A 12,845-nucleotide genomic window follows, 5' to 3' on the forward strand; every position below is an offset into this window, starting at 1 on the left:
AACATTAATGTAACCACCGGCTATTTTCGACGTTAACGGACAGTAACTTCTCACAGACGGCTGGTAGCAGCATTGGCAGTGGGGGCATATAAAACGAGTCATTGGGACGTGGAAAACAGTGCAGTCATTGTAACGCGGAAACCATGCGACTTATCTGACGTCCAAAAGGGCTTGATCACTGGCTTTCGCGCCAAGAGTGGAAGCATTTCCAAAACTGTTTGTAAACTGTTCGCATTCCGCCGTGGTTGAAGCATAACGTGCATGGCGAAATGGCGCTATCCAAAACCGGCACTGAGACAATTGTGGGCACCACGAGCCGTATATGACAGGGGTAAACGACGGTTGCGGAGATGTGTACGAGTGAATAGACGTGTAACTGTTGAGCAACTGATCATCCAGATGAACAAAGGGGTTACCAACAGTGTCTTCTCAGCCACCGTTCAGCGAACGTGGCTGCGTATGGGCCTCTGCAGCAGGCGCCTTGTTCATGCACCCATACTGACTACTGTTCGACAACGAATGCTGGAATTTGGACTCCACTATCTCAGCTGGACGTCCAATGAGTGGCGACAGACGGCCACTTCAGATGAATCACGTTTTATGTTCCATCAGATAGCTGACCGTTGGTGCGTACGGCGAGAAAGCGAAGGGTTCAGGCCGGAGGAGGAACCGTTATGTCTGGGGAATATTCTCGTGGCATTTCCTGGGTGACCTCGTCATTCTGGAAGCACAATGTATCAACACAAGTATCCATCTGTCCTTGAGGACCATTTCCATCCTTACATGCAGTTTGTTTATCCTCGGCACGATGGTATCTACCAGCAGGACAATGCAACGTGTCGCAGCTCGCAGTGCGCGTGCGTGGTTCGAAGGGAACTAGGATGAGTTTATCGTACTCCACTGGCCCTCAGACTCGCCGGATTTAAGCCCTACCAAGAATCTGTTATCGGACTGTTCGCGCCATGAATCCTTAAACCGAGAAACCTAGCGCAGCTGGCCACGTCACTGGAGTAAGCATAGCTCCTGTCAGTACCTTCCAGAAGCACACTAACACTTCCTGCACGCCTCGCAGCTGTCCAAGATGAAAAGGTAGTTATTCGGGTTTCTGACATGTTGTCACAGTAATGTGACTGGACATTGCGTAATGTATTAGATTAGACGTAAATCCAGACTTACAGAAGGAAATTTACGAACTTCTACCAACTTCGTTATACAAAGGAAGCTATCTGTTGCATCGGAGAGTACGCTATTGTGAAACTTCCTGGCAAACTTAAACTGTGTACCGAACTGTTACACAAACTTACAATCCCGGCTTTCCCATGTAATGCCTTTACCGACTGAGCTATCCAGGAACGAATAACGGTCCACCTCCACACATTCAACCAGTATTACACAACTGAAATAACTTCACAGAAGCTCTCCTGCAACCCTTGCTGGACTAGCATTACTCGAAGAAAGGGTAATACGAGGAAGTGAAGCAAAAAGAGTCTACAGTTTCTCTCCAGTACGAATGATGCTTAAGAGAGCTACCTGAGAAAGGCAAGGGTCTAGGCTCGCGTCTTGATTCGACACAGTTTTGAACTCCAGTGGGGTTGTGAGTTGGCTGATTCCATTCTAAGCACGTAATAAAAATGACTAGCTTCGAGTAAAGCGTTTTTTATTGTTTCCCGAAAGACTCAGACCACGTCTTGCGTCAACCTACTTTTCTGGTCAGAGTTACTAGCGCTGCCCGTGTGCAAACAAATTTAACGTCATCGACTTAGTCCCCTAATCTCAGCCACAACGGACTCATCAATAATATATCTGTAGCATTACCAGGCAGGAAATTATGCTAATTTTGATCTACAAGGAAGGGCGTCCATGCCCGGGGCAAGGGCGACCCCCGCCGCCGCCGCCCCCCCCCCCCCCCCGAAACACTAATAGTGTTTTAAGTTAATTTCTTTCAAGAAAATTATTTAAAAGTCGGTATTATGTAGGTTTTCAGCAGGGTCGGAGATGGATCTTTTTATGGCTACTTACAAATTGCTTCGGCTTCCAAAATATTAAAAATGCCCCATACCCCTTGGTATGCAGCCCCCACTCCTTGCAAACTACTGTACGGGCGCCCTTGGCCACAAGTGAACTCTTTTCCCAGTCAGTCTCTTTCTGTGTGTGCCGAATCTTCCTATGATATTAATTTTTTTGTGGAAGAGCTTATGTAGGAATATGGAGCAGAACGCAAAATAGGTCATATGTTGAAGAAACCTCGAATAGTAAATGTATTACAATTATCGACAGACACTCACGTACATAATACGAAATCCTCCTATTCTGATAAATGGATTACTAATTTACAGAGTGTCGTTGTGAGATCCAAGTACATAGCAAATAACAACAAAACCTCCTTTAGCTGGCACGTCTGTTTGAGAAGGACTGATAATATGAACGCACTGACCCTATTGAACTGAAATTTAACGCCACAACTGGAACCACTGTCATTAACTGCCCACAACTTAGCTTTCTATTTAAATACAAAAACCTGTGATGGTTACAGTGGTGACGTGTATGCACAAATACTTCAAAGGATAGAAAGCTAACGGAATTGGTACAGAGTAAACACCACTGAAAGCGTCTTTTGGTGTGGGCGAAAAGTAAATTCCTTGTACTTCGCAAAATAATGCAGGCGTCAAGACATACAAAGACGGTCTTGAGACGGTCTTGAGCCGCAATCGGTAATGTAAGTTGTAATAATGGTTTTAGTAATAGGTTCAAGTGAACCTATTTAACAAATCGTAGCATTCCGTGCAAAATGATCGAGAAAAACCATTCCTTTGTGGTTTTCATGTTCTATTTACCTGTTTCTCAAAAACGACAAAATTGTGCTTAGACTATCCTTCGTATAACGACTTATTACATGTACTCGTATCTGGTCGTTAGCATAGTAGTTAAAGGTAATTGCTGCTATAAATAGAACCCATAAAACTTAAATAAAAGAGATTTACACAAGCCGTGTAGTACACGGTTGCGTGTACACTTAAGCACTTTGCCCAAGAGGATAACACGTAAACACACCTCTTGACAAAGCTGGTCACGTCCTTTTTCCGTTACGCACTGACAACCGATGAACGCAGCAGGAAAGAAAAACTAGTCTCCGAAAAAGGTATTGTGGGTTACGGTCCGGAGAAAGCTTACCTTTCACGTAAGACGCGAAGAAGAGGTCAAGGAAGCGCGTCCTTTGATGCTAGCTGCAAATGAAAAGGGAAGGTGGATGAGACGCTCACTAATTTCAAGCAGACTTACGGTATTCAAACACCTAACCTAGAAAAATGAACCACTGTTAGCATGTCATAGATAATTACAGTCACAGACAATCGTAAATCTGACATTATTGAGTCTGACTGCGATTTATTTTGTTAATTTTAATTCGGAAGTCTTGGTTTTTTTTATCCATCAATTATGGATACAATATTCAGTTTACCTTTTTGTATCCGACAGCAAGAAATTTCAACTCCGCTAGCTATTCCGCAATCCGAGCATTTGCACAGATTGAACACGAGTGGGAGAAGAAATAGGCCGTGGTTTTCTTGAGCAGTCATCTCGATGCGAAGCTATTGTTAACTGAATACACTTCGATTTTCGTCGTCTACGAGAGAGAAGATGCGGCCATAAAGCCATTTCGAGCCAAATATCAACTTCACAGCAACGCGTAAAGATAATCCTCGAAGACCACCATAGTCGTAGTCCTAGTGTACAAAAGCACTTTGACCCTTACGTTGATATCGATGAAATTCTACCCTGCGCTTCCTGTAATAATTGAAACAAAATACAAACTTGCAATGATTTCAAAGATCAATATAATAGACACGACAATGGAAGCCGTGTAACGCAGTCCTGGGGTGTCTATGTTGATTTCGCGATGTCTGTCTTACTATGCATACCAAAACAACTTGTCAGTTTCTATCGGAAGACCACTCAAGAACATCTTTTGGAACACTAAATGTTGCTAAATCCTTTTCTGCTATTTCCAAGTCACTATCTTATGTTGTTCTACATCTACATGATTACTCTGCAATTCACATTTAAGTGCTTGGCAGAGGGTTCATCGAACCACAATCATACTATCTCTCTACCATTCCACTCCCGAACAGCGCGCGGGAAAAACGAACACCTAAACCTTTCTGTTCGAGCTCTGATTCCTCTTATTTTATTTTGATCTTCATTCCTACCTATGTAGGTTGGGCTCAACAAAATATTTTCGCATTCAGATGAGAAAGTTGGTGACTGCAGTTTCGTAAATAGATCTCGCCCCGACGAAAAACGTCTTTGCTTTAATGACTTCCATCCCAATTCGCGTATCATATCTGCCACTCTCTCTCCCCTATTACGTGATAATACAAAACGAGCTGCCCTTTTTTGCACCCTTTCGATGTCCTCCGTCAATCCCACCTGGTAAGGATCCCACACCGCGCAGCAATATTCTAACAGAGGACGAACGAGTGTAGTGTAAGCTGTCTCTCTAGTGCACTTGTTCCATCTTCTAAGTGTCCTGCCAATGAAACGCAACCTTTGGCTCGCCTTCCCCACAATATTATCTATGTGGTCTTTCCAACTGAAGTTGTTCGTAATTTTAACACCCAGGTACTTAGTTGAATTGACAGCCTTGAGAATTGTACTATTTATCGAGTAATCGAATTCCAACGGATTTCTTTTCGAACTCATGTGGATCACCTCACACTTTTCGTTATTTAGCGTCAACTGCCACCTGCCACACCATACAGCAATCTTTTCTAAATCGCTTTGCAGCTGATACTGGTCTTCGGATGACCTTACTAGCCTTACTAGACGGTAAATTACAGCATCATTTGCGAACAACCTAAGAGAACTGCTCAGATTGTCACCCAGGTCATTTGTATAGATCAGGAACAGCAGAGGTCCCATGACGCTTCCCTGGGGAACACCTGATACCACTTCAATTTTATTTACTAAGATGGCATGTCCGAAAGAACAGATACCATCGGTGACCAAGCAGCTCATTAGAATAAAATTACAATGAAATTAACACCCTTAGCTGCTTACAGGCGTTGACATACGTCAACGGGGTCATATGAAAATGTGTGCCCTGACAGGGACTCGAACCCGGGATCTCCTGCTTACACGGCAACGCGCCTCGAGTAATGAGTATAATGGGCAGGGGCACTACGAATGTAGTGCGGGACAATACGTTGAGAATGTGGGTTTCGCGGGAGGCGTGCCAGAGATAAATCCCTGCAGTCGCGCTATCCTCTGTGTCATCAGTGGCTGAGATGGATAGAGCGTCTGCCATGTAAGCAGGAAATCCCGGGTTCGAGTCCTGGTCGGGGCACACATTTTCATCTATCTTCGTTGACATATGTCAACGCCTGTAAGCAGCTAAGGGTGTTCATTTCACTGTAATTTCACTTCAATTTTACTCTATGATTTGCCGTCTTATTACTACTAACTGTGACCTTCCTGACAGGAAATCACGAATCCAGTCGCACAACTGAGACGATACCCTCTATATGACCGCAGCTTGATTAGAAGTCGCTTGTGAGGAACGGTGTCAAAAGCTTTCCGGAAATCTAGAAATACGGAATCAACTTGAGATCCCCTGTAGATAGCGGCCATTACTTCGTGCGAATAAAGAGCTAGCTGCGTTGCACAAGAACTATGTTTTCTGAAACCATGCTGATTACGTATCAATAGATCGTTCCTTTCGAGGTGATTCATAATGTTTGAATATAATATATGCTCCAAAACCCTACTGCAAACCGACGTCAATGATATAGGTCTGTAGTTCGATGGATTACTCCTACTACCCTTCTTCGTTTCAGTTTCACTCATCGTAGGTTCTGACGGTTCCTACATCTGCTGCACATTCTGAAACCAAACTCGCCAGAATCTAAGATCGGTAAACTCACTTGGGAAATCTTCGTGTATAATTCTAAAAACAGTACATTGTGAATCCTATCTTCAAATTAGGTCCCATTCCATCAATCGCCCAAACCAGCGTGCAGTAGTCTAACAATCACAAAGGCGGGCGCGACACACTAAAGGACGTTAATCTATTGTGGGTACTTAAACGTGCGTGGCTACTTCTCCGCCTGGAAAGCATTCAGTTAACGCTCTACGTTGCCCAGCGGGCACAGATCGCGAGAGTTAGCAGAGACGTATCGAAAGTAAATGAAGTAATGCAAATATGTCATAAGGTGCACCCTGGAAAATGACGCCATCACGTCTTCTAAAGCCGTTGTGACTATTATTGTAGTAGCAACTGAAGCAAGAGTTCGCAGAAACAACATCCTGTTGTCAACACGAATACGCATGCATTACAAAACATTTAATGCCTCAAAGGCACCTGGCTCTTAATGTTTTGCAATGTACTCTACGTCTAGCCTGTGGTTGTAATTTAAAATCAGTCAACAGCACGCCGTCTGATGTGATCCTCACTATCGCTGCCACAGAATCTTTGTCCTTCCTAAAACACACTGCTACGATCTAGAGCACACTACTCACATCCATTTATCATTCATTTTTGGCTTCCTGAATAGTTTCCTTAAACCTGCATAAGAAGTGCCTGACATGTATCCAACCCTATGTATTGAACAGTCTTCTGAGCACAAATTACAGTTTGTTTTGACAATTCAGAGTATACTTTAAACTAAAGTCGTACCCTGGCACGAAGTTGCACACGCTTAACAAATGACAGATTCGGACACAAAACAAATTTTACATCCGCAGTATACTGAAACAAACAAGACGAAAATGTAACATAGGACACACAAAGGTACTGAAGTGATTAAGTTGCACTATACGATGCTCTTAACACAGTTTCTTAGAGCACCAACTGAACTGTAGGCCTGTTTGATTTTTAGAATTGTACCGAACACAACCAGTGATTGGCGTGTATGCCGTTCACCGAGGTAGATCACATTTAATATTCATTCTAGGAGCCGTCAGTGGGTAACGGCTCGAGTGCACATCCAGTGGTCCGGGATTCGACCACCAGTCGCTTTGGGGATATTTTTATCCTCTCACTTTTCACTTCTTTCCTCTGGCAACGATTTTTTATGTGTAAATGCGAAGTTGCATCGTGGTTCGTATTCGACGTTAAACTGTAGGGACGCTCATAACTGACTAGGTAAATAATTCGAAGGTAGGGTGAAGGCAAGGGCACTGCTGTGTTCAAACCAATCTTCCGGTTGAGGACAGTTTTACTTTCTACGAAACGTATACGGAAGAAACGAAATTATAGATATATTTTCAGCGCTGTCTAATAATCTATACGAAAATAGAAACAATGATTTTTTTCTACAATATGATAGGTATATGTTTATGTATAATTTTCATATGTTGCCTTAAATAAAAATATTACCGTCATTAGAAACAATTTTCGCATTGTGGAAGATGGCACCATCTACTGAAAATTAGCAGTTTGACAAAACGGTGCCTTTAAAGAATGTCGGCATTATGCAACAAGTTAACAGAATCGCTCTACGCTTGGTACGTCATCCGTTGTTTTCTTATAGGATCGCTTACAGGTCGTTCAGTCAGACAGGAATATTCCAGCGTGCTGTATGCAGAGAAATTAGGCCTTTGTCCACTTCTGTCCCCGGAGATACAGGGTGTTTCAAAAATGACCGGTATATTTGAAACGGCAATAAAAACTAAACGAGCAGCGATAGAAATACACCGTTTGTTGCAATATGCTTGGGACAACAGTACATTTTCAGGCAGACAAACTTTCGAAATTACAGTAGTTACAATTTTCAACAACAGATGGCGCTGCCATCTGGGAAACTCTATAGTACGATATTTTCCACATATCCACCATGCGTAGCAATAATATGGCGTAGTCTCTGAATGAAATTACCCGAAACCTTTGACAACGTGTCTGGCGGAATGGCTACACATGCAGATGAGATGTACTGCTTCAGCTGTTCAATTGTTTCTGGATTCTGGCGGTACACCTGGTCTTTCAAGTGTCCCCACAGAAAGAAGTCACAGGGGTTCATGTCTGGCGAATAGGGAGGCCAATCCACGCCGCCTCCTGTATGTTTCGGATAGCCCAAAGCAATCACACGATCATCGAAATATTCATTCAGGAAATTAAAGACGTCGGCCGTGCGATGAGGCCGGGCACCATCTTGCATAAACCACGAGGTGTTCGCAGTGTCGTCTAAGGCAGTTCGTACCGCCACAAATTCACGAAGAATGTCCAGACAGCGTGATGCAGTAATCGTTTCGGATCTGAAAAATGGGCCAATGATTCCTTTGGAAGAAATGGCGGCCCAGACCAGTACTTTTTGAGGATGCAGGGACGATGGGACTGCAACATGGGGCTTTTCGGTTCCCCATATACGCCAGTTCTGTTTATTGACGAAGCCGTCCAGGTAAAAAGTTTCGTCAGTAAACCAAATGCTGCCCACATGCATATCGCCATCATCAATCCTGTGCACTATATCGTTAGCGAACGTCTCTCGTGCAGCAATGGTAGCGGCGCTGAGGGGTTGCCGCGTTTGAATTTTGTATGGATAGAGGTGTAAACTCTGGCGCACGAGACGATACGTGGACGTTGGCGTCATTTGGACCGCAGCTGCAACACGGCGAACGGAAACCCGAAGGCGCTGTTGGATCATCTGCTGCACTAGCTGCGCGTTGCCCTCTGTGGTTGCCGTACGCGGTCGCCCTACCTTTCCAGCACGTTCATCCGTCACGTTCCCAGTCCGTTGAAATTTTTCAAACAGATACTTTATTGTATCGCTTTTCGGTCCTTTGGTTACATTAAACCTCCGTTGAAAACTTCGTCTTGTTGCAACAACACTGTGTTCTAGGCGGTGGAATTCCAACACCAGAAAAATCCTCTGTTCTAAGGAATAAACCATGTTGTCTACAGCACACTTGCACGTTGTGAACAGCACACGCTTACAGCAGAAAGACGACGTACAGAATGGCGCACCCACAGACTGCGTTGTCTTCTATATCTTTCACATCACTTGCAGCGCCATCTGTTGTTGAAAATTGTAACTACTGTAGTTTCGAAAGTTTGTCCGCCTGAAAATGTACTGTTGTCCCAAGCATATTGCAACAAACGGTGTATTTCTATCGCTGCTCGTTTAGTTTTTATTGCCGTTTCAAATATACCGGTCAGTTTTGAAACACCCTGTACGTGCCACTCGGCAAACAATAATAAAAGGCCTGGCCACAGCGGCAGCGCTGCTGAGAGCTGCAGTGGCGCTCTGTGGGAACCTGGACTTTGCTGCTTCAGTGAGTGGTAACGGTTACGGCCAGCCTCTGTGCGAACGAGTGCACCTGTAATCCCCGTGTCGCTCCGGGCTCACAGTTTCCTAATTGCTGCGTAATCCTACAGTTAACAGGAACTGAGCCTTCATGGGACGTGAGAAACTGTACTGCTTGCGGAATAGCTACGGGCTCGTGTGAAGCATGCAGCTCTACTTATACTTCTCTCTCCTCTGAGAACTCCCACTCTGCATTCTATGCAACATTTACTGACATTACACTCTGTTATGCACTTCTTAAAACAAGTGTCTCCATCTACACACACACACACACACACACACACACACACACACACACACAGAGAGAGAGAGAGAGAGAGAGAGAGAGAGAGAGAGAGAGAGAGAGGAGGGGGGTTGGGTTGTTTGGAGGAAGAGACCAAACTGCGAGGTCATCGGTCTCATCGGATTAGGGAAGGAAGTCGGCCGTGCCCTTTCAAAGGAACCATCCCGGCATTTGCCTGGAAGAGAGGAGGGGGGGGAGGGGTTTATAGTGTCCATTAACATCGTTACAGGAAGCAGTCTGAAGATATTTGTCACACAATATAATAATTCTTCTCATCTCAAGATGTTATTCTCAATGTAGATATCAGTTGGACAGAAAAAAATCAGGTTTAAGGATATTGAACTCATGCAGTCGTAAATTTCCTTCGACATGTTATACATGACAAAACTATGTTTGCGACTACGCGATTTTCAAAAGCACCAATAGGCGCTATGTCGATACTTTACAACAATATTTATGATTATATTGATTCCAGTGAAAGATCCTCGCTCAAATTCCATTATCTAACCAAGACGAGTTTTGACCTAATTACGGCAATTTGAAAAGGACTGTTATTTAATTCTGAGTTTGGGTATCAGTCTACAGTTCATCAACGGCTGCGAAAACTGGTAGTCTGCTGTACGCTGAGCAAGATGCTTGCCTTTACCTCTAGAGCCACAGAGGCAAAGAAACCAGGAAAACCCAAGGGAGCAGGATACTCAATACAATACGTGCCTTGTAGCTCCATGAGTACCTCAGAAAAAAAAGCAGAATGAGGACCGTTGCTGATTCTGTCATAATTAGTTCAAACATCTGTGCTGTTAACGGCCATCTGGCCAATGAGCCTGAAGTCAGCATCGTATACATTTGGTGAAGGTGAGAGTGAAGAATAGTCCAGTCTTTTACCGGCTACAGAAACACGCCACTAGAACTACTTGACACCCCCATTAATCTCGGAGCCCGCCAACTTAACGCCATCGAAGGATCCATTTAGAATAACAGCGACAAATATAAAGCGAGAAACTAGGTAGCTTTTCTATCACTACTTCTCTCTCTCTCCTCATTCGTGTGTGTGTATTGGAGAGGGGGGGGGGGGGGGGGGGACGAGGCGGCGCACGCACATTTCATTCACAGTCGCTGGTTGGAATATCCAGCGACAGCAGATTCATGAACACAAGGCCAATTCAACACTGCGTCCAAACTCACGCGGCCTGGCTGAGAAATAGGCAAGAAATTGCATCCCGCGAGTGAATATTTACAGCTTTTTCTATTTTTGTACTCTTATTAATTCAACTAAAGGTTCAATTAGATCTGAGTTTCTCCGCCACCATAGAGAGCTTAACTGAAATGTAGTACAATTCATCATATCGTGCAACGGCAGTTGCTAGTTATAGGTCACTGTTTAGGTTAATGAAAAAAATTATTTTCTATGTAAAAAAAATAGTCGGCTATCCCATATATTTGCATAATTCTCGGGAAAGTTTACATGATAAATTTGACTTTCACACAGTGTTTCGTAAGACTCCCCCACCCACCCAACCAAAAATTTTCAGGTATTATATAACCATAAATTACAAATTAGAAGATGTATCACAATAAAACAGTATGAAGTTCACGAACTTATAATATTGTGTATTTATATTACAGGATATTATAAAATACATAAATTTTTCGACATTTCGAACTTACTTTCGACTGATACGTAAATCGCTCCCCGCAAAGTAGGAGAATTTCTCGACATTTCCATAGCGTATAAATTTGACAGATTTTAGTTTTCTTAAGCACAATGGTCTTATAAACTGGGCTTAGCGGGTCGTTTAATGACCTCGCTACAAGCTGTTAAATACACGTCTTCTGGCCCGTTTCACTGCAACCAGCGAAAGAATCCCTGGAAAACGGTGAGGTGGCCCCGGGCAGACAGCCATTTCCGTTCCCACTGCGGCCTTGACTGGCCCCTACCCTGCGTACGTCTAACGCAAACGTAGGTGTGAACACAGCAAACAACTCGTCGTTTACTATGGAAATTTAGTTGCACCTCTGACTCTCCAACTGCGGACATGTCTTCACGCCACGTGAATTCTGAATTCCACAGACAACTCTCCAATTGATGCTGTTATTACAAAGAACAGACCGCAAACCTTATTCAGTAGAGTTGAAGTTTTCCTCGCGTGGAAACGCTAATTCCACTACGTAGAACACCAAAGTAACGCTCAGCAGTTCCTCAGATATACTATGCATTTCAAAATATTCGTAATTTATTCATACTTCACACTCTGAGTCACTCAAATAGGCGACAGCGATGTAGAATACATTCCGATACGCACTATGTGATCAAAAGAATCCGGACACCTGACTGAAAATTACTTACTAGTTCGTGGCGACCTCCATCGGTAATGCTGGAATTCAATATGGTGTTGGCCCACTCTTAGCCTTGATGACAGCTTCCACTCTCGCAGGCATACGTTCAATCAGGTGCTAAAAGGTTTCCTGGGGACTGGCAGCCCATTCTTCACGGAGTGCTACACTGAAGAGAGGTATCGAGGTCGGTCGGTGAAGCCTGGCACGAAGTCAGCGTTCCAAAACATCCCAAAGGTATTCTATAGGATTTAGGTCAGGACACTGTGCAGGCCTGTCCATCACAGGGAAGTTATTGTCGTGTGACCACTCCACCACAGGCCGTGTATTGTGAACAGGTGTTCGATCGTGTTGAAAAATGCAATCGCTATCCCCGAAATTCTCTTGAACAGTGGGAAGCAAGAAGGTGCTTAAAACATCAATGTAGGCCTGTGCTGTGATAGTTCCGTGCAAAACAACAACGGGTGCAAGCCCGTCCATGAAAAACACGACCACACTATAACACCACCGCCTCCGAATTTTACTGTTGGCACTACACACGCTGGCAAATCACGTTCAACGGACATTCGCCATACCCACTCTGCCATTGGATCGTGTACCGTGCTTCGTCACTCCACACAAAGTTTTTCCACGTCCAATGTTTACTTACGCTCCTTACGCCAAGCGACGAGTCGTTCGGCATTTATTGGCGTGATGTGTGGCTTATGAGCAGCCGCTCGACCATGAAAGCCAAGTTTTCTCACCTCCCGCCTAACTGTCATGGTACTTGCAGTGGATCCTGATGCAGTTTGGAATTTATGATGGTCTGGACAAATGTGTGCCTATTACACATTACGACCCTCTTCAACTGTCGGCGGTCTCTGTCAGTCAACAGACGGGGTCGGCCTGTACGCTTTTGTGCTGTAAATGTCCCTCCACCTTTCCACTTCACT

General features: G+C 44.2%; 1 protein-coding gene across 4 annotated transcripts in view; it reads right to left on the minus strand.

Annotated features, from left to right (window-relative positions):
- Positions 1-12,845, minus strand: part of LOC126184525 (uncharacterized) — a 922,262-nt gene that overhangs the window by 660,533 nt on the left and 248,884 nt on the right. Inside the window, exon 2 of one of the 4 annotated variants that reach the window (XM_049926927.1) lies at positions 3,172-3,224. The exons of the other annotated variants lie outside the window; for them this stretch is intronic. The gene's annotated coding sequence lies outside the window, so the exon portion shown is untranslated. The remainder of the gene's footprint in view (positions 1-3,171; positions 3,225-12,845) is intronic. 4 annotated transcript variants of the gene reach the window in all.

Source organism: Schistocerca cancellata, chromosome 4, assembly GCF_023864275.1.
Source record: "Schistocerca cancellata isolate TAMUIC-IGC-003103 chromosome 4, iqSchCanc2.1, whole genome shotgun sequence".
NCBI classification, from domain to species: domain Eukaryota; kingdom Metazoa; phylum Arthropoda; class Insecta; order Orthoptera; family Acrididae; genus Schistocerca; species Schistocerca cancellata.